The sequence below is a fragment of the Phascolarctos cinereus genome, unplaced genomic scaffold (assembly GCF_003287225.1).
Source record: "Phascolarctos cinereus isolate Bilbo 61053 unplaced genomic scaffold, phaCin_HiC Scaffold_102;HRSCAF=645, whole genome shotgun sequence".
NCBI lineage: Eukaryota > Metazoa > Chordata > Mammalia > Diprotodontia > Phascolarctidae > Phascolarctos > Phascolarctos cinereus.
In genome coordinates, this window is record NW_027555190.1 from 28,862 (window position 1) to 51,292 (window position 22,431).

At 40.6% G+C, this 22,431-nt stretch overlaps 1 pseudogene; it reads left to right on the top strand.

Moving 5' to 3' along the window:
- Nucleotides 1-8,638: 8,638 nt before the first annotated feature.
- Nucleotides 8,639-10,605, top strand: LOC110204104 (WD repeat domain phosphoinositide-interacting protein 2 pseudogene; annotated as a pseudogene).
- Nucleotides 10,606-22,431: the final 11,826 nt, after the last annotated feature.

A 22,431-nucleotide genomic window follows, 5' to 3' on the forward strand; every position in this document is an offset into this window, starting at 1 on the left:
TCTTACTGTCTAATAGCCTGGGACAACCTCACTGAGGTTCCCAATTAAGACCCTTGGCTCATGGTGGTCCAGACTTCCCCATGTATTCTCGTTCCTGTCTTAAGAGCCCAGGCCGTTTGGCCCATCCCCAAACAAACACAGTCGTTAGCATACAGAAGGCCTTGGTTAAACTTTTTTTTTTAATTCCTAATGGAGGCCCTGATATATGAGAGAATACTTCATTAATTCTAAAACAGTACGTATCAAGTTGTTCACAATAAAATATATTTGAACGACAGCACATGCATTATAAAATTATTTCCACAATAGTAATAAACTTTGAAACAACCCATTATCAATTTAGATGAATGCACTTCTAAGTCACTTTGTATAGAAAATCATTTTATAATTAATATGTTGAAACTATAACTTTAAACCACCATCTATTTTTATAATAGTCAAGATTTTAAATGAAGATCTGTGATCATAGCAAAGATCAATATCATTATTATTTGCTATAACCAAATATACCTCACCCGATATTTAACAGTTTCAAATGATCTCATCTTCATCACGAAAAGACCCATTGTAGGTCAAGAGTTACTTTAATACCTTTTCTACCTCCCAATGTTCCCTCAAATTTGGCAATCTAAGGGTTTTTTTGGAAATACAATTTTAGCAACATAGTAATAACACAAACACAATAAACTTCAGGTAACATCAGTTGCATTTTCAAATTATCATATATAGAAATATATAGACTGATTTGAAAGATATTCCCTAGCTAATGTGAGATTATAGTCCTATTTTAAACCGTGATGATGGGAATTTGCTATTTGAGACCATATGGGATGATTTATCTGAGTCTGACTCCAGGTAAAGTTATCAAGGAGAGCCATTTACCCATGATACTAGCAACCCTGTGGAGGGGGCAGTGTAACTGCAGAGGAAAGTCTCATGGTAAGGTTTGGAGAAAGAGTATTCTGCATGTGGTGAGACAGGACTCTCCTGACTCAATTTCCCTGGCAGCCTCTAAGCCTGGCTGAATGCAGTTGGGCATTACCTAACTTCTGCCTGGAATTGACATGAAGTTCAGGAAACATCGTTCCCTTACTTTGGTTATGTTCGTATTCTTTTATGGCAAATGTCTGTACTCCAAAAGTTTTGTAAGCACAACATCAAATCTGTTCAACAATAGATTGACGCTGGAATATCTGAAGTTGTTCCAGTAAAATGCAAGTATAAAATTGAGGTATTTGGCCTAGAATTTTAGAATTAAGTATTGAGCCTTGTCTCCTGTCACTAGTATATGTTCCTGTATGAGTTAGAGTCCTTCTAATGGTATGGGGATAATGCATTCAAGGACTTAGGAAACCAAGATATTATTCTGTTACTCTCAGTTTGTTACAATTAGTTGATGTGAAAAGAAGAATGGCTTTTGTCAATCTTGTAAATGCCTGAAAGGAAGCATCCACTTTGATAAACAGTTTTTATTTGTACATGACCAGAAGTTGGAATTGTTTGATTGATATATACCATCTTAAAATTGATGATTCAAGTTATTATGTATGCATTGGAGTCCATCTTTGTATAGAAATTGTTCTGTGATTAATTCTATAGTGGAATCTCATCCTCCAGCTAGGGGAATGAATGTGAGGTATAGCAACTGGGTTTGAATTTATGAATGTGAAGTATAAAAAGCTGGTTCTAATTTTGCTGTTTTGATTTCACTTTCTTATCAGCATGGCAATGGGCCAAGTTTCTGCTTTTGATTTTATACTAAGAGAGACATGAGGTTTGAGTTATGTTTCATTATTTGCCCTGGTTATTGGCAAGGTAATTTAAAATTGTGCTCAGATCGACTTTGTAGGAGATTTCCACCAAGAAAGAGCTATTTCCCCGAGAGATCACATATGGGAAAAGGACTCACCAATACAAACATATTTACAGCAGTTCTTTTGGTGGTGGCAAAGATTTAGAAAATGAGAGGATGCCCATCAATTGGGAAATGACTGAACAAGTTGAGGTATATGATTGGAATGGAATACTATTGTGCTATAAGAAATGATGAACAGGCTGACTTCAGAAAAACCTGGAAAGACTTGTATGGTCTGATGCTGAGTCAAGTGAGCAGAGAAACAAGAGAAGACAGTACACAGTAACAGCCACATTGTGCAATGACATATATTGACAGACTTAACCCTTCTCAGCATTATAAGAATCGAAGACATCTCCAAAGACCTGATGATGGAAAATGCTATCCACATCCAAAGAAAGAAGTATAAACTTTGAATGCAGATCAAAGCATACCATTAGCTATTTTTTTCCTTCTGTTGTCTTTTTCTTGCCTCTTTCAGGTGGTTCCTCAGATTGGTTCTAATTCTTACCTGCAACATCACTAATTTGAAAACATGTTTAATAGGAATATATATGTAGAGCCAATATCAAATTGTGTGCTGTCTCAGGGAGGAAGTTGGGGAAGAAGGGGGAGAAACATTCACAACTCAAAAGCTTAGGGAAGTGATTGTTGATAATTCAAAAGAAATTAATTAAAAATTTTAAAAAAAAAAATGATTTTCCTCGGTATTCATTCTCTTGGAAACTCAAGAGCTTCCCCATCTCCCTTTCTTCCTAAGTTCAATTCTTCTTCAGTAGGACATTAACATGTAATCTCAGTGGGTCTATCCCTCTTCGTTCTGTTTCCGAAATAGGTCTGGGAGAATGTTGATTCCTCTCTATTGTCAAGAGAGGTGATATCTCTTGGAAAAGAATGCAGTGACCAGGGCCACGAAGACCAACATTTTCATATGGGCTACCCTGAGAGTTGATTTTTCTCCCTTCGGAAAAGCTACTCCTCGAAGAGCATATACATCTGTATCACCCAAAAGGCAATTTGAGTCCGTTCTGAACTTCGCCACAATGGGTGACCTAGTTTTGGACTGAACTCCCATGCAATGCATGTTAAGCCAGCTTGAGAGAAATTACAGTGTGAATACACACAGGCCAATTTCACTTCTCTCTTTCTTAGAGCTGACTCTCTTCATAACTGGGGTTTATGTTCTTTGGGTTTACATGGAGCAGGTGGGTGCCATAGACCTGCACCTTAGGAAAATGAGTTGGACAAGTGAAAGGAGCAGGGAAAGACTTGAGGCAGGCAGATCCATGAGGAAAGAGTGCAGATGGGAGGTGATGAGGCTTGGACCAAGGGAGGGGCAATATCAGAGGAGAGAGAGCATGGTTTCTGACAGATACTGCAGAGGTGAAACTGACTAGAGGTGATGCCAAGGTAAAATCTGCAACAAAGTGTGTAGAGGGAAACTAGACGATCCTTGGCAAGAGGTTGGACGTGGGGAGTTGAGAGATAGTATCAGTCCAGGATGAGGCCAAGTTTGGAGGGCCTGGAAGATGGTAGTGCCCTCCATAGTAATAGGGAAGGTAGGAGGGGGAAGTTTAGGGGAAAGGTAATGACATCTGTTTTGGATATGTTGAGTTGGAGATGTGTATTGGACATCCAATTTCTGACATTCAAAGAGCAACTAGAGATGAAAGACGGAAGGTCAGCATGCAGATTCAGGCAGAATAGGTACATGTGAGAATCATCAGCATAGAGAGGGCCATGGAACCCATGGGAGCTGATGAGATCACCAAGTCAAGTAGAAGGGAAGGAGAAAAGAAGGAGGTCAGGATGGAGCCCAGGGCCCTCTTCTCCTTCACACTCTTTTCTCTCCTGAGTTTTTTGACTCCACCCTCACCTGGTTTTCCTCCCACCTAGGTGCTTGTTATTGTCAGTCTCCTTCTCTGGAGTTTCATGTAGGTCATGCCTGCTAACCTGGAATGCCCCCCAGCGCAGAGGTCTATAGGACCTCTGCATTGAAGACCCATGAAGGCCTGCTATAGTCCTACTAGATGGAGTGCATTGTCTTTTGACATTGTCTTTTTAGGAGGCAGAGGTCTATTAGCCTCACTTCCCATTCAGTACTTTAGAGAAGGTGCATTGGTTCATCATGTAGGTGGGAACTGCCTCATGAAGAAAGGCATTTGCAACCTCAGTGGGACAAGTGTTTGATCAGACTCTGAGCACTTCTTCTCCTAAGATGAATGAAGAGGTTTGCTTGTATGGCATGAGGGCAGCAGTGCACAGGACAAAAAGATGCATTTTCTACCTATGCTGCCGAGATCACAGATGCCCTGTAAAACAGAGCCCTCTGAGCAGCTAATGTTCACTTAGATCAGAGAAATGCTGCAAAGTGGGCTTAGATTTTAGAAAAGCTTTTGACTGAGTCCAGATGCCAGGTGGATTTGGAAATAGTTAAGGGGTTCAATGAAATGAGTGAACAGGGAAGGGAAGCGGGCATTCTCCCTAACCTCAACCTCTCAGCCAAAAAGTACTGCATTGAGCCCCAATTCATTTGGAGTTGACATTAGTTGGAGTGTCTGAAGGGCCAGAAGAAATCTTTTCATCTGGCTTGGAAGTATACAGAGATATGGGCTCAGAACCTTTGTACAGTGATGGGAGGATCTTGGGGCCCCACAGCTCTAGTTGTGCCCCTCTGTATGGGGTGACAGGAAACCCAGCGGCTGCTGGAGGCCTCCTTCCGTTTCTGTTTTACTCTCCATGGAGTTACTTTTCCCTCAGTCTGGCTCTCCTAGAGACATCTGTGGGGACTGCGTGGTCAAGTCGTGGCTGGCCACAATTCTTCTCTGAAGAAAGACTGTTTTCAACAGCCTAAGGAACAGGCTGTCCTGAGGGGATGCTCTGACACTGAGATTCCAGCCCTGTGATGGGGAATTCCCATCTGCAAGGCCCTTGTTTCCTTCTAAGAATTCCCCAGCAGCCTGCTTTTCTCTGGCAATCAGGACTGTGATGCTCTGGGGACCCTATTCATTCTGGCTTTGCTAGTGGCTGCCTGAGATTTAGGGTAAATGCCCCACCTCCTTGAGCCTCTTCTGGCCCCCTCTCTCAGCTCTGGTTTTCCAAGCCTAGGTCTAGGCTTGGCTCCCTCTACTGCTCAGGGCACTCCCCACTCCCCACCCCCGAGGCCCCACTCAGTAGAAGGGCAACCACCCTTTGAACACGGGTTTCCACCGTAATCCTGATTCTTTTTCCCCACTACTCAAGCAAGTGACTTCAAGAGCAAACTCCCTGTGAGTGGTAGATAAGAAGAACCACAGATCTAAGAGAAAATTGATTTTTGCATAGGCATAAATTAGAATCTGTTGATTACAAAATAAATTTGGAGAATTAAATAGTAGTCTTTGTGATGAGGAAGAGCTAAGTCCCTATTGTAGTTTCCTATGTGGGTCTGCTCAGATGCCAGCTTTCTGGGGAGGGGACAAAAGCAGAGGGAGCAGACTCAGCTTGAGGGACAACTGGGGTAAGCCCTGCACCTAGTGCTGCTGGCCCCTGAAACCTGCAGAAGAGTAGGCCCCTCTGCTGGCTTTGGGAACCAGTGGCCAGCCCTGTGGTGTGAACTTCTGCCTTCCCTATTGATGGTAAGAGGCAGAAAGGACTGTGATGCCACTGTAGGTATTACTGCTTGATAGGTAACCCCTCCCCAAGCTGGGGCTGTAGTGAATATCACACTGGGCCCACAAGGAGGCAGCCAGTAATGAAGCCCTTAGCTGTTCTTTCTGATAAAAAAAAGAACCATGAAATAGATTTACATACAAATAGAAACATCTCTATCTACATACATAATAAGATCGGGCCCCCAGAGCCAAAAAATTTACCCTCCCTCTCCCATCCCAGTCTTAACTCTAACAAGACCCCCTCCAACCCTATCCGAACAAAATTAACACCTACCCATGAGCTAACCTGGCCTGACATCAACTAGAATCCGAGCTCAGAGTAAGAGTCTGATGAGCCTCCAACGCCCTGTTTCCCTGCAGAGGCAACTGGGGCATGTCAGCCCCACCCCAGACATCCAGAGGTAGAGGGCAGCTTTGGCTCAATGCCAATCCTACAGGGGGCCAGAGAAGGGCCCTTCTTCTCAGGCTCCCGGCCAGTCTCCTGCCCACCATAGCCACAACCACATGAGCTGATTGTCCCAAAGGACAGCACTGCACTTCTCTGTGCTGCCTCTGGACAGAACACAGCCATAGCAACAAAGCTGCTTAGAAATAAAAAGGATATTGAAGCAAAAAACAAGGTAGAAGCCCATCTCTTGTATAATAAAGTATTTTATGAGCTAAAATGTGTAATCACATATTGTCCAATTCACATATTTTATAATTGATACATTCATGGAAGCATTTCTTTAATGAAAATAACTTAAAATAATTCTGTAGTCCAAATTCATTGGTCTTTGGAATTTTCTGAAGCTGGGAGGAGAGACAAGGGAGCAGATTTCATTCACATTGTACCTCCTAATGAGGAACATCTCTCTATTGGTTTAGACCAGGACCTATTCTATGATTCTTAACCTGGGATCCATTAACTTTAAACCAACAACAATAACTTTGTAGTTATATCAATATAATTGGCATCCTTTGTATTCTATATATTTTAGGCATTTGAAAAGATTGTTTTGGAAAGGGTCCTTGACCCAAAAGAAGTTAAGAAACCCTGACTAACAGAGTGTCTTGGGATACTGAAATATGAAGTGACTTCCCAGGGTCACCCAGCCAGCATATGTGGGTCTGTGTCAGGCCTTGAATTTAGCTCTTACTGACTTTGAGGTTAGCTTTCTATCCATCCCATGGCAGCTGTCTCTCTAGAATTTTCTTTGCATGATATGTTATGTCTGCTCTCCAGAATGCAATGATTCCACCAATTATTTGCTTACATTGCTTTTCTACATACAGACCTTTACTTAAGAGAGCACAATGTCAATTTGTTATGTAGAAATGCCATGTATTTTTATACTAAATGTAAAACTTCACAGATGCAGAATTTTCTCAAGAACAAATTTTTAAGTGTATGCGGGCCTTTTTTTCTATTCCTTAAAGACTATACCATTTCCTTTCTAAAGTTACTGAAGAACTCCTGATTTTGAAGAAAAAGATTAACTCTTTGTCACTGCCACTTGAGAGAGAAAAGGACATAAAGTACACATTAGGAGGGCTGGGAAGAGGGGGAAATTCCTGGAGAATGACTTTCTTCTAAGTTTAAGCACCTTTAGGCAAGATTTCCTTGAGTTTCAAGGTTGGTTGTACACATTCAAGGGGAATGGATAAAGAGAACTAGACGGCTTTAAAACTGACCAGGATATAGCTTTAGCTTAGCAGAGTTCTGAGGAAATAAAGTTGGCTTTATGCAGACAATTACTGATCATAACATGAAGATAGTAAGAAAGGAAGATACTCCTTAAGTAATATGAAACAGTCTCTTACAAAGCCTGGGTTTCTAATATCCTGATCACAATGTAATATCTAATAGCTGGAAGGAATCCCAGAAGCTATCTAGTTTCGTTCTGTTATTTTAAATATGAGGAGACTAAGGCCCAGAGAAGCAAAATAATTTGTTTATGGTCACACAGGAATTAACTAACAGAAGCAGGATTTATGCCCTAGTCTTCTCACTTCAAAGTTCCATTGTACCATACTTCCTTAACATCTTATTAGCAAGTTCACTGGATGTTCACAAAATGCCTTAAGCTGAATTGAAGCATATGCAGAATTCTTGCACATTCTCACAATATCTTTAATGTGATGTTATAGGAAGGCTATATGCCACTTGTGCTTACAATTACAGAAAAGAACCAAGAGATGGTAGATTTTTTTGTCTTAAAGAATGGAGCAAATGTGAATGCCTTAGATAGGTTTAAAAGGTACTGTAATTAAAGCTTGAAATGAAGAAAAAGAGAAAAGTTACTAGAGGAATAGGAACAACTTAAATCATAGAACACTAAGTGAAGAACAATAATTAAAATTGATCGTCACTGTGAAAGGGTGAAAAATGTCCACAGACATCCAGTATGAAAAGAAAAACTATTAGGTATTACTGTGCAACAGAGAAAACAGTTCATGTGGGCACGCCATCCACCATTAATTGGTGGTTACTATTTGCAGTTGTCTTTATTTGATGTATAGTTAGTTAAGATTGATGCCACCGAAGTTTTATACCCTAGTGATTCAGTTGATTCTCTTTATGAAGTAATCTTCATATCACCCATGAGAATCCTAGTGTATTTTTTCTGCTCCTTCTTCCTTTGATTATCTTTAAGAGGATGCACTTTAGGGAGCTTAAACAAGAGAAGGGAAGGGATGAGGTGAGGGCAGATGGTGGAGCAGTGATCTGCGGTGGCAGCGGTGACAGCAGCAGTAGGGGCAGCAGCAGCAGCAGCAACCACGGCAGCTGGAAGACCCACAAATGAAGTGACAAAGGCAGCAGAGAGCTGGGCCAGGGCCTGGACCTGACTGCTCTGTCTCTCCCGGCCCAGCGGGGAGAGTGCAGGAGCTCAGGTCCCCATTCTCAGCCATGAACCTGGTCAGTCAGAGTGGGGAGTCTGCCTCCAGCCGGCTGCCCTTCCCCAGCTTCAACCAGGACAATACATCCTTAGCTGTTGGTAGTAAATCTGATTACAAATTCTTCTCCCTTTCTTCTGTAGATAAGCTGGAACAGATTAACGAAGGCACTGATACAGAAGATGTGCATGTCATGGAAAGGTTGTTTTCAAGTAGGCTAGTGGCTATTGTTGGCCTCAAAGCTCCACAGAAGCTAAAAGTCTGCCACTTTAAGAAGGGGACTGACATTTACAATTAAAGCTATTCCAATACCATAGGCAGAGGGTGATAGTATCCCTAGAAGAATGTCTATCAAAACACAACATTCGTGTTATGAAAGTACTGCGTAAAATCAGGAAAATTCCCCCTAACCCTGCAGGTTTGTGTAACCTGTCAATAAATGATGATAATTGTTATGTCACTTGTCCTAATAGTGCAGCTGTTGGGGGAATAAAAGTCTTTGGCACTATTAATTTGAGGGCTGCTCATATGATACCAGCTTGTGATAGTCCCCTAGCAGCCTTGGCTTTTGATGCAAGTGGTGCCAAGCTTGCCACTGCTTCTGAGGAGGGAAATGTGATTAGGCTATTTTCCATCCCAGAAGGACAGACAATCTTTGAGTTTCAGAGAAGAATAAAGAAGTGTGTAAGCATATGCTCTTGGGCCTTCAGCATGGGTGGAATGTTCCTCTCTGCATCCAGTAACTCTGAAACAGTGCACATCTTCAAACTTGAGATTGTGAAAGAGGAGCCCACTACCTGGATTGGTTACTTTGGGAAAGTGCTTATGGCCTCAACCAGCTATTTGCCCTCTCAAGTAGCAGAAATGTTTAACCAGAGCAGAGCATTTGCTACTGTCCGACTACCATTCTGTGTCACAAAAATATCTGTTCACTTGCCACAATTCAGAAGATTCTCCGATTATTAGTGGGAGCTTCTGACGGATACTTCTATATCTACAACCTGGATCCTCAGCAAGGAGGGGAGTGCACTTTGAGGAAACAACACAAGTTGGATGGCAGTATGGAGCCGGCCAATGAAATCTTAGAATCTGCATCCCATGACCATCCTTTAGTAGCTCAGACCTACAGTGCTGCTGTGACAAGAGGTGCTTATGTACCTTCTTCATCTAGGAGACATGCATACACAGAGGACCTGGGTGCAGGGGGTGGTGATTTTCTGGAAGATGAAACCAAGGCACTACAACTGGAAGAAGACAGTGAGCACTCTCCTATGATTCTTCACACTGACTGAACTTTAACTGGTGAACTCTAAGCCGCTGAAGCAGAGAACACTGGCTTGATACTTCTTTGAGGACTCTGTGTTAAGCTGCTATGAACTTTGCTGTGATTTGGGGAGATGGGATGGCAGAGACATTTAGTTGTAGTCATAGACTAATTCTATACTATTGAGAAAATATATTGTTTTTACTTTTGTGGCTTTTAATCTTATCTATTTTAGCTTTCTTGGTTGTATTTTTTCCCCATTTGTTTGCCAAAATCAGCTATTTGGTGAACCCTTAGAACCTCCTCACTTTGCATGCATTCATGTGCTAAGCGAGCATAGGAGAAAGAGAAGTCATTTTATAACAAACTAAAGTTTGTATTTATTTTTTACATGTATATAATAGTGAGCATATATAAAAAAAGTGTGAAGATATGATTTTTAATGCTGAGGTTAGTTCTGCAGAGATAAAGGTCCAGCAAGTTTCTTATGCATGGGCTCGGCAGTATGCTTAAGTGACTGACATGTGACCTGTTAAGAGACACCTTCTTTCTTCAGTTGTCCACTTCTGGACCGTTTTAAATAATTTATTTTATTTTTCATTAATTAATGAAAAAATCTGTAGTAGACTTTTCTTTTGTTCTTGGTTTTGTTTTGTAGCGTACTGACTTTAAGGAGAGTGCCCATCGACTTAGTTTTCCCAGGAAAGCACAAGAACCTTTAGTTCATTCTGTAGCTAAGCTTTCTTCTTACTGTAACTTCACCCTTTCCATTCTGCAAGGATTTGTTTTTTACAAGAGAAATCTTGAGGCACAAAAATATGAGAAAGAAGAAGCTAGATATAAAAGATCTACCTTGCTAGGTTGTATTCTGTGTGCTTCTTCTGTACTAATTTTTTGAGATGTATTTAAGAAACTATGAGATTGTGGCTCTAAGTGTCACTATTCTGTCAGATTCCCTCTTTCTTTTTTTTATTTTAAATGGGAGATACAGGTTGAAGAACCTGAATTACCTCAAATTCTGCATTCCAAAACAAGAAACAAGCCAGTTTTATAAAGACCACCTACCCAAATAAAAATTCACAGGTTTTTCCAGGTAGAAACAGAAGTTTTATTTAGCAAGTCTAGAGTGGGAATTGGGCATCACCTTCCCAGGGTGGACTGTTGTAGGGAGGCAGGATACAAGCAGCAAACAAGCAGTTATATACCCCTAGACAAACAATTCTAAGGAAACTCCACCCTCCCACCTTTTAACCTGAATCTCTTTATCCCCATTGGTTGAGGTAAGAGACCTTATATCGTACCCAGAAACTAAGAGAAGCATTTTACCCAAAACAAGCTTAGAAGCTAGAAAAATTGCCTTACTTGGCAAAGATAAGGCTGGGGTGGTAGTTAGGAAACAAGGGAGGGGGTGGGCAACAGGTATATGACCAGATCACATGGTTTACAGGAAAACAAAACTTAGGCCTGGCTAATGCTAAAGCCTTAACTAAATTTTGGGGCATAGATTCCATTTCATGAGAAACTTTCAGTTGTCCCACACACAAAACAAGAAAGAAACCAATTTATTTTGTGATAGAAATGAATGGTTTGAAAGATGTAAATCTAACTCAAGGCTGGGCTTAAATATTGATAAATGGAAGCAAGAAAAATGTTGCTTAAAGTAGTTTTGTGTGTGTGTGTGTGTGTGTTTTGGTTTTTTTTGGTTTCACTGCTGAGTTTTGAATAACAGATAAGAATGAAGGATGATAATTTGTTTTCAGATTTTCTCATTGTGTCCTGGTCACTGGCTGAATTAAATCATTTATGAAAGGAAAAAAAAAGTTAATTTACAGATCATGACCAGAGTTACTATCAGTAAAACAAACCTCTATGGCAAAATCCTGGTTGCGTGTAATCTCCCTCTATCTGTTCAGAAATAATTCTGTAAGTTGGTAAAGACAAGGAGACAGAAGATTTAGGTCTGGTAACCATCTAAATAAATAAAGAGTCAAAAAAATGGGGACTGCTCATATTTTTCTTTAAACAAATACTTTTGGTTGTATTCACTGGAGCCTTGCCATAAAGTGATTCTAAGTCTGTGGGAAAAGTGAAAGTTTCTCACGTGAAATGTAAGCTATGCTCCAAAATGTAGTGAGGCTTTAGCATGAACTGGGCCTAAGTTTCACTTTTGTTTTTGGGGAATGGGGGCTGTGTACCAGCAGCCCAACCCTCCCTTGTTTTGAAACCATCCCCTCTTTTGTTTTGTACCTTAACTTTATCAAATAAGGCAATCCTCTGGCTCCCAAGCTAGTTTTAAGTAAAATGTATCTCTTGGGTTCTAAATGTAGACTGTGAGGTCTCTTGCCTCAGCCAATGAGGATAAAGAGATTGAGACAAACAGGTGGGGAGGGGGCTTTTTGGAGTGATTTGTCTAAGAGTATGTAACTGTTTGCTGCTGTTTGTGCCTGGCCTGTGTACACCAGTCTGCCCTGGGTAGGAGACGTCCAACTCGTGCACGAGACTTGCTAGAATAAAACCTTCTGTTTTCTCTCTGGAGATACCTCTGAGGTTTTACTTGGGTAAGTGGTCTCTATTCCACTCACTAGGAGCAATGTGGAGTCAGTCAGGTATATCTTGGAGTTGAAGTAGTAGAAATGCTAGCAGAATTTTCTGACCTTTGTCATAGTGTAATACAGAACATTATTTTGCCATTTAGGTAGTAGGGCCCTTTAAGCCATGGAAAGCAGAAGTTGGTGCTTAATCTTGCCCCAGACCTCTTTCCTCCTAAATCTAAACAATAGTGAAATGTACTCTAGCCCATACCTCCAAAGCAGATGGATAAGAAAGCTTGCAATATAATTGCTTTAGATAATTGTGTTTATACCAGAGACCAGGACACCTGGTCTGGTTTGTGTGATCTCTGATCCCTAATAATGGGGTGCTTGGGTGCTTGTGCTTGTACTTGTGCCCCAATTTCTTCCTAGTCTCAGAAACACTGTCTCTAACAACCATTCCCCAGCCCAAGGACACTGTGCCTAGCAGTTATTCATGCATGGGCCTCAGCATGACCCTTATCTCTCTCCCTGGTACAGCTACACAGAGCTGGGCTGCTCAGGCCCCAGCCCTCAGATCATGTCTCTGGAAGCCTCCCAATTCCTCAGTAAGTTCCTGTGTTGTGAGAAAGCTTTCCCTTGTTGCAGAGCATTCTCTCATCAAGACAGAGGGAGAGGGGTGTCCTTGACTAGCCCAGGAACTCTTCCTCTTGCCAGACTTCAAAGATCCATCCCCCTCCCTGTCCTGTATACTCCCTCTACTTTCCCATCCATAGCCCCCAAAGACACCTGCATCTTTGGATTACCTCATCAGTGTTCCTCGCATTTCTTTCCCATGCTCTTTTCTATATAAACCCTAGCTCAACTCCTGATGGGGGCTGCTTGATTTGGATATAAATACCCTTGGCAGCTGCGCGCTAATAAAGCCACATCTTAAATTACGTCTGGATCTCACTCGCTGATTTCTCCGTACAACAATAGTCCTTGTGGTATGGCCCCTGGAACACTTTTTAAAGAAAGAATCCACTGTCCATAGCTCACGTTATCCAGCAGCCTTAAGTTTTCTCTTTTAGCTCTCTGCACGACCAGGATGCGGCATCGAATTTCATTTCTCAGCTTTGCAGTTCAGAGTAAGAAGTGCTGCCATCTCAGTTTAGAACCTAGCTTAGTTTTTTGACCGATGAAGAAGGAACTGCTTTTTCCTTTCATTTGTAGTGAAACGTCCTTGACATTGTTTTGGGAGCAAAGTATATTTATTTATTTAGATAGATTTGAAGGGCTGAATTTGCTTTTGTAATGAGGCAGATGGTTACCAGGGGCAGAAGATATACATTTGTATCCTTTTTTGATTTTAGTAATGCCAAAAGTGTTTCTGGAAGGTGTGAGTGGCAGAGAAGGTGTTAGAGTTAGAAGGGCTTACGTTTCCACAGGTAGAATAATGCAGAGATTTAAAGAACAGCTCCAGGAAGTAGTACACTGCAGGTGGGCTCGGACTTAGCCAATAAAAAGTAAGTTGATGGTTCCATAAAGACCCCAAAATCAAGGTAAGGGTGGAGCCAGCTCAGACATGTTAGGGTCAACCTGAGGACACCTGAAAAACGTTAGTGCGCCTGCTTAATGAACTTCATTACTATTATCTGACACACCCCACATAAAATTAGAGCCTCATTAAGGAGTCATGGGACGTATGACTAAGGGAGGGGGAACATACTTGAGCATATCAAGGGGAAACATGTAAGGAAAGGTGTAACCTGGGAAGGGATGGACCAATCCAGGCCTGGGAGGTTTCGCGCCCGAATACAACTGCATAAAAGCAGACTTGCCCTTGCACTCAGGGCCCACCCCTCCTGAAGAAGGGTGGAGCCTGCTTCTGGCCAGACATGTCTAAATCCTCTGGACCTTCTCTGTAATAAATTTTCTTGATACTAAATTTTTGGTGTCAAGCTTATTTCTAACAATTTGGCGCCCAATGTGGGGCTCGATCTAGACTTTGGAGGGGACAAGGAAGAGCGCTCCCACTGTATTTCAGTGGTCTCGTGAATTGAGCCTTTCCTAACCGAACTCCTGATCTTGGACCACATGGGAGAAGTCCAGGGGATTGGGGAGGCCCCCGGCAGACCACAAGAGCCAATATATTGGGCAAAGGTAAGAAACAATCTTTGCTGGTCTCAAACTCCCAAGGTCCGGGGATCTGATCTGTTAGTCATGAGCTAAGAACAGGTTTGGAGATGGGAGGGGCAAATTCTAAGGTACCTGGAAGAGGGGGAGGAATCCCCAGGGATGACATTCCTTCTGATAGCCCTCTGGGAAGGATGTTAGAAAGTTGGGAGGACTCTCCCAGGACTAGAGGGAAGAAAATGATTAAATATTGTTGCCAGGAGTGAACTAAGGCACCTGTCCTGGCACCATCAGTGTTTTGGCCTAAATTTGGGTCAGATGAGGATTGGATTAGTCAACTGCTAAATTTGTGTGTAAATGATAAGAGAGAAGCCTCTCAAGAAGCAAAAAGTTATGCTGGTTGCTGGGGCCCAGGGGCTGTAACCCCAACAGTGACGGGTATATTCCTAAGTCAAGTAAGAGGGAAAGAAAAGGAGAAAAAAAGAGAAAACCTCGCGGAACCCATTCAAAGGGGACCCTGGACAAAATGAGTTTCTTTTCACCGGTCAAGGTTAGAAGTAGGGTTGTGCACACCCTGTCTGTCTGTCTGTCTGTCTATGGATGTTTTGTGTCTGCCAGAAAAATTTTGGGGTAATTTTTAAGGTCTGACATTGGAAAAGGAACAGTGGGAAAGACCTCCTGCCTCAGGCTTTCTGGGGGAGATTGAGATTAGAATAAAAAAGGAGAGAATCTCTCAGAAGTTAGTGGAAGTCCAGCAAACAGCCTTTAACTGATAAGGAGCTTGCAGCCCAGGGTGGCTAGGGCCAAGAGAAGAAAAAGGGCTGAGGATTAGAATTCAGGTTTAATGGGATCCCAAGGCTAAGAGTTTGAATGGCTGTCTTTATCCCTCCCACCAATGTGTCTGGTATAGGGGCAATGTGTTTACCATTACAAAAATAAGGGTTTTTTAACATTATAAAAGCTATTTGGGGAAAGGCTGGAAGAGTGCTTTTCTCTGGGTTTGCAATTCTTATGCCACTTCTGAGTCCAAAGCTGTCCCAGCCTTGATGAGTGGGTGTTTGTTTTGAGGCAAGCCACCTGTGGATATTGGTTCTGGCTGCCTTCAACGTATTTTAAAAATGTGAAGAAGTTTGACTGCTTTGGGTAGAAGTGAAGTGAAAATTTTGCAGATTATTGTGATTGGAGATTGTTATGTAAACTGGGCTATTCAATTACTTATTGGAACTCTAGAAGCTTTCTGCCTAAGGGGAGAAAATTGATTATATCTCGTTAACATTGAAGTAGGAAAGAAAAAAGGGAGATAATTGTTTAGAGCAGGAATTATCTACATGTGTCTTTTTAAGGGAATATATATATATTTGTGGAGAATATTTCCTTTTAAAGGGCCAGGAGTATTGGATTTAAAACAAAAATGTTATTATATGTTTATCGTATATAGCAATTATAAATTAGGATCTGATTGGATTTAAGTTTACTGTTCTGTAAAGGAAAAACATAATGGTTATTATGGAAAAGAAAATGAATGATGATTGTAGAGTGCTTAATACAATGGCATATGTTAGAAGTGGCATTATTTATTATTTAATGTAATTGTTAAAAGTACTAAGAGTAATAAGTGTGATAATTTCTATATATGTGATTATCTGGAAATTCAATTGATGTTATCTGAAGTTTATTGTTTAAGTTATTACTGTATTTCAAATTGTATTGTATTTTTAAAACTCTTAGACTGTAAAATTTGAGGGGCCATTGTGAGGTAGAAATGGTGTTAAAGTAACTCTTGGCCTGGAATGGGTCTTTAGGGATACAGAGTGGAGATGTCTCTTTATCTTTAGTGATGAAATTGAGATAATTTGAAACTGTTAAATACCTAGTGAGGTATATTGTGTTCTAAGACTATGATAGTAGATTTTCATTTAAAATCTTGACTATTATAAAAATATATGGTGGTTTAAAGTTATAGTCTCAACATATTAGTGATGAGATGAATGATTTTCTGTACAAAGTGACTTAGAAGAACATCCATCTAAATTGATAATGGGTCATTTCAAAGTTTATTACAATTGTGGAAATAATTTTATAACGTATGCCCTGTGGTCCAAACATATTTTATTGTGGAAAAACTTATTGATATGTATTTGGAATTAATGAGGTATTCTCTCCTATCAGGGCCTCAATTACAAATTAGAAAAATAGAAAAAAATATATATATATATATGTATTTTTTCAAACCAGGCCTTCTTTAGGATAACTGTTGGGTTTGTTGGGTGATGGGCTGTATGAACCAGGCTCTTTTGGCAGAGACTAGCTTGCGTGGGGAAGTTTAGGCCAAGTAGTGTCATTGGGGTTGAATCTGGATGTGGCCCGTGGCTATCAGACCCCATAGATAAAAAGAAAAGCCTGTCTAGTGGGATGGGAGTGTCCCCAGGAGACTGTTGAACCTGCTGAAGGGGTTCAGAAAGAAAAGGGTGTTTTTTAAAATAATAATTAATTGGGTCTGTTCCAAGTTTTTAATATACTGCTTACATATTTCTGAATTTTTCTTCTGTGATGTAATCTGGTAAGCAATTGTATTAGTTATGTTGTTCGAAGAGCAATTCATTTTATAACCTAGAATGTTAAATTAAGAATTGTGCCTTCAGAGAAAAGAGAAAAAGGAATGGGTAAAGGCTGTTGGGGTATTCTATATGACCCTGTTCTGTAACATTTCTTTTTTAAGTACTCTATTTCAGAAATGAGAACTTAAAAGTTTTCTCTGTTTAAAGGAAAGTTTTAGCTGGGATTATCTGGCTCTCACCTATGAAGTTTAAATTGTTAACTAAGCTATTTGGAGTTACTGTTTAACTGGATTACTGGTAGAAGTATTTGTGTGTGTGTGTAAAGAAACTATGTATTATGCAAAGAAGATTTTGTAAAATCTCATAATTCTTATCAATCCTGTGCAGGAGTTTTGTGAGGTGGAACTCTTACTGCTTAAGTGGCCCATTGCAGACACCTCTGGACTAAAGAAATTAGGTAACTAGGATCAATTGAGCCCCAATAAGGGCCAAAAACCTGAACTGATCTTTTCTTCCTGAGTGAGCTAAGAATGCTGATCAAGAGCATTCTTATGTTTATGACCACTGAGGCGCCTTTAACCCAGACACTACTTTGATGGTGATAAAGGAGACCCAGATGTCCTGGATCTGACATTTGCCTATCTTATTTAAATTTCTTTTCTCATGCTCAGGTTAAACATTTGGAGACCATGAAACTGAGTAACCCAGATATCCTGAGTCAGGGTGGAATGTCACTTATCACTAGCTTGTGGTCTCCTTAACCAATGTTCAGGTTGACAATGGCAATTAGGAAATTGTAAGCTGTTTTTAAGAAAAGGAGATACTTTTATGAAGAAGATGTTTTGATGAAGTCTTTGATATTCTTTTAGAGGGCTTTATGGGATGTCCCAGTGAAGACCCCCTCAGTGTAATTAAGGTTTGGGATAAGGCTGAGTGGGATGAGGGTCCCGTAAAAACTTCTTAGAAGAATAAATAGAAATTGTATTAGACGCAAGGCAGGCATAGCAGCCTGACAGGCCTAAGTTTCAGTTGACTAGAAATCACCTGATTTATGGGAATTCAACCCCAAGTACTCCCCCCTTATGCCACTGTTAAGTAGTTAAAGTTTGCCAAGCCTGAAACTCCTGAAGAAGCCCCCCCTGTGTTTTGTTGATGCACCTGTTGCTATATTTCGGTCATGGTGACCTGGCTATACGGTACAGTGTCTAGCTTGACTGCACATCTTTAATTGCTTCTTTGGTATTACTTCAGCAAACTAAGAAATATAGACATGTATATTGTGTTCATTGCTTTGTTTTCAGTTTCTATGGACATTGAGAATGTGAGCCAAATATTGCCAGTTGGTGGGAGGGGGGAATTTGCCCATTGGGGTATATAATCAGGTCCTTTGCTTCTGTCTGTGTCTCTTTTCATCAGAGTATTCTGGTGGAGGGACACCCAAATCTCGAGGTTTGATATAATAATAATAAATTAACTTTGTGTTTCTCCTTGCATACCTCTGTGTGTTCTTTAATTTGAGTGGCATCCCGGCCCACTAAATTTCTATTTGCAAGCTAATTTGTTGCAGTAATAATTTATTGTTGATGGAAATCATGTTCAAATCCCCTGTGAACTTAGAGTTTCATTCCCGGGTTTGTTGTGTACTTGGTTTGGGCTTAACTGGGTGCTTTTAGAGAAACAGTCTCAATGGAAGCAGCATCAGAGATCTAAGGCTAGTGATTAACACTAAAGCATCTAAATTTCTATAATAAGCTATAAATAGGAAAGATCTTACTGTTTTGATCTGAATTCATTCCATTGCCTGGAAAGAGCTAAAATTAGTATTTAAACTTGTATGTATAAGATTCGTGTCCTGAAAGTGTCTCATTCTTTCAGATTAAGGATGGTTAGAGAGGGATAGATAAGCTTGAGAAACAGAAAGGCAAATCTATTTAGAGTAGCAACTTATGGTCTTAATGGAAATTTGATTTTACTTAGGACGTTATTAGGAACCAGAACATGTGTAGGAAGTTATGCAAGCTACTTAGAGCTCACTTTGGAGATGTTCCCTAATCCATGTGAAACTATAGTCACACCTGAAACTCTGATGAGGGGAATTTGCTATTTAAGACCTTGGAATTTGTTAATGAAATATTATTTTGAGTCTAAATCCAGGTATGGTTAACAACAAACTAATTGACCTATTGACCCATGACGTCAGCAACCTTCAAAGAGGTTTGTGAGCTGCACCTATGAGCTGCAAGAAGGTGTTCTCATGGGACGGTCGGGAGAATGACTTTTCTGCATGGCTGAGGTAGGAGTCTCCTGACTCAGTTTCCCCACTGACACCTGGCGGACTTTAAAGCTGGCTCAATGCAGTTGGTCATTATATAACTTCTGCCTGGAGTTCACATGGATCTAGGGAAGCATTGTTTCCTTCCTTTAGCTATGTTCTTTCATGGCAAATTCCTGTATTCATAAGTTTGTAAGCATAAATATTAAATCTATTAAGCAGTAGATTGATGCGGGAACATCTGAGGTTATTATAGTAAGATGAAACAGATTGAATTATTTGGCCTAGAATTTCAGAATTAAGTATATTCCTGTATAAGTCAGGAGCCTTTAATTTCTCATAGTGGTTATGATGAGGTCTGGAGGTTTGGGGGTGCTGGGACTCTAAGGTCATAGCACAAGGGTCCCTCCTGAAGAAGTTCAGCCCAGGTCTTTCAGCCAGGGGGGAAGTTTGTTGGAGATAAACCATATAGGCCAGGTGACCCCCATAAGGAGGAGCAGGCATGAGAAAGTCTGCATTTTATGTAGGGGTCAGGGTGGATCTTACATTCACTAAAGTAACTTTGAGTGACCAGAGGAAGGGCTGGGAAAAGGGTCTAGGAGAGAATTCTTTCTGATTGGAATGTCTGAGAGGTCTGAATAGACAATGGGAATAGATAATGAGGAACTGGAAGGAAGAAGTTTGAAAGGCATCTGAATAAGATCAGAAAGTGGGGCCAGGGCTTTCAAAGGAAGATGGGGAGCTGGGGCCCTTAGACACATAAGAGCCACATTCTTTCTGGGGCAAGGGGCAGGGGTCAGCTTGGACCCTTACCCCGTCATTAGGGGATAATTAGGCCAGGAGATTGTGGAACAAGGACATTATTCTGTTGCTTAGTTAATACTTAGTTAAAGTTAAAGTTCTCTCAGTTTGTTACAATTAATGTTAAAAGAGGAATAGCTTATGGCTCATCTTGTAAATGCCTTCAAAGAAGCATCTACTTTAATTAAGGACGATTTATCTGTACATGACTAGAAGTTGGGATTGTTTTGTTATTTGATATGTACTGGTTTTAAATTAACTACTGTGGGTTGGAGTGTGTTATTAATTCCTTAGTGGAATCTCATCCTCCTGATGGGGAATATGAATAGGAATGAATAATGAACTAATGCAAGGTATAAAACTAGAAGTAATGGAGAATGTAAGGCTAGGTTCTAATTTTTTTTTAAAATTGAATGTCTTGAAACATGACAATTGGACAAAGTTCCAATTTTGATCTTGTAATGGTGAAGACATAGGGGTTGAGTTAATTTTCATTATTTGCCCTGGTTATTGGCAAGGTAATTTAAAATTGTGTTGAGATCAATCTTGTAGGAGAGTGGATACAAGAAGAAGGATCTCTGCAGGAGGGGAGTCTGCTGGACACTGTTTGAACAGCACTTAGACAAGAAGACTTCACCGAATGATGTCCAGAGTGTCAGACAGCGGTATGAGAAGGGACTTCTGAAGCTTTAAATGGACAATTTATCATTACTTTTGGGTCTCTGTATCTGTACTTAATAAGGGGACTGCCCCCTTTTTAATTTGTCAGTGCGTCGGTCAACTCTTCCCTTCCTTCTCTCATTTTGTTTTAAGTCCCCAAAATCCCTTGATGAAATGTTGCCCAGCAGCACAGTCCCAGGTAGAACCATCACTAAGGCACTGAAAGTGATGGTTAGAATCCTGGTTTGGCAAATGGAAGGGAATAGCAGCATCCATAATCGTAGCTGCCGGAGTTTTAACTGCAGTAAGGTGCTGCATCATCCCTCGTATCGGAGGACTAGTGCAAAAATTAATAGAAACAGCGCTAACTAAAAGTATCCCAATAGGACTGGCTGTGGGAATTCAGGTAACAGGATCAGGTGGAGGTAGGATGATGATTGAGAGAGTTAATGATCATTCCTCCTCCTCTGATGAACAATTTGAACTAATGTTAAAATGCTTTGAGGAAAGACAACAGGAACAAAAAGTGTGGAAACATAATTCTTATTGAGAAGAAAGAGGGAATTGTTAGAGTTAGAAGGGCTTACGTTTCCACAGGTAGAATAATGCAGAGATTTAAAGAACAACAGCTCCAGGAAGTAGTACACTGCAGGTGGGCTCGGACTTAGCCAATAAAAAGTAAGTTGATGGTTCCACAAAGACCCCCAAATCAAGATAAGGGTCGAGCCAGCTCAGACCAGTTAGGGTAAACCTGAGGACACCTGAAAAATGTTAGTGCGCCTGCTTAATGAACTTCATTACTATTATCTGATACACCCCGCATAAAATTAGAGCCTCATTAAGGAGTCATGGGACGTATGGCCAAGGGAGGGGGAACATACTTGAGCATATCAAGGGGAAACATGTAAGGAAAGGTGTAACCTGGGAAGGGATGGACCAATCCAGGCCTGGGAGGTTTCGCGCCCGAATGCAACTGCATAAAAGCAGACTTGCCCTTGCACTCAGGGCCCACCCCTCCTGAAGAAGGGTGGAGCCTGCTTCTGGCCAGACATGTCTAAATCCTCTGGACTTTCTTTGTAATAAATTTTCTTGATACTAAATTTTTGGTGTCAAGCCTATTTCTAACAGAAGGGAAGTTTAAAATAAGAAAAAGCTAACTTTATTAGAAGAAAATGAAATAATCTTTGACTTTAAAAATCAAGTTCAAGTGTACTTCAGAAATGGAGGTAAGCATTTCTCATTGAGATCCTAATTTATTGGTAAACTTCTGTCTATTCTCTTTAGCCAACCTTTTGGCTGTTTCACTGCCCATTTGCACCTCTTCCATTTGGGGACGGAAAAAAAGGAGAGGAAACAAAATGTAACCTAATTTGATATCTATTATTAGATAGGGATCAATAATCCCTTTAGTGTGTGGTAGCGATTCTGAGAGTGCCTCCAGCAAGTGCCACAGGTAGTACCTACCTACTTCTCTATTAGACACTCTGATATAGCAGAGATGAATAGGACTAAAAATTTTTAAGAAAGGAAGAAAGCCTAGTGAACTTGTTTGAACCAAGATGAAAATATTGAATAAGAACATTTGAAAAAACAAAACAAAACAAAAACTTCTACTAACCAGATGATTGGTTCAACTCTAGTCCTTTGGATACAAGGCTTGATAGAAATCCTCTACTGGCAATGGTTAGTGTATTGAATTACCTATGGATTTCATATACATGATATTTTTATTCCTCAGTACCAGAAGTAATGAGATAACTGCATATAGTCCAGCCCTTCTTTGTGGTAAAGTTGAAGGCTAGTTACAGCTTGTCTTGGCACTGATTCTTCAGGCATTCATTC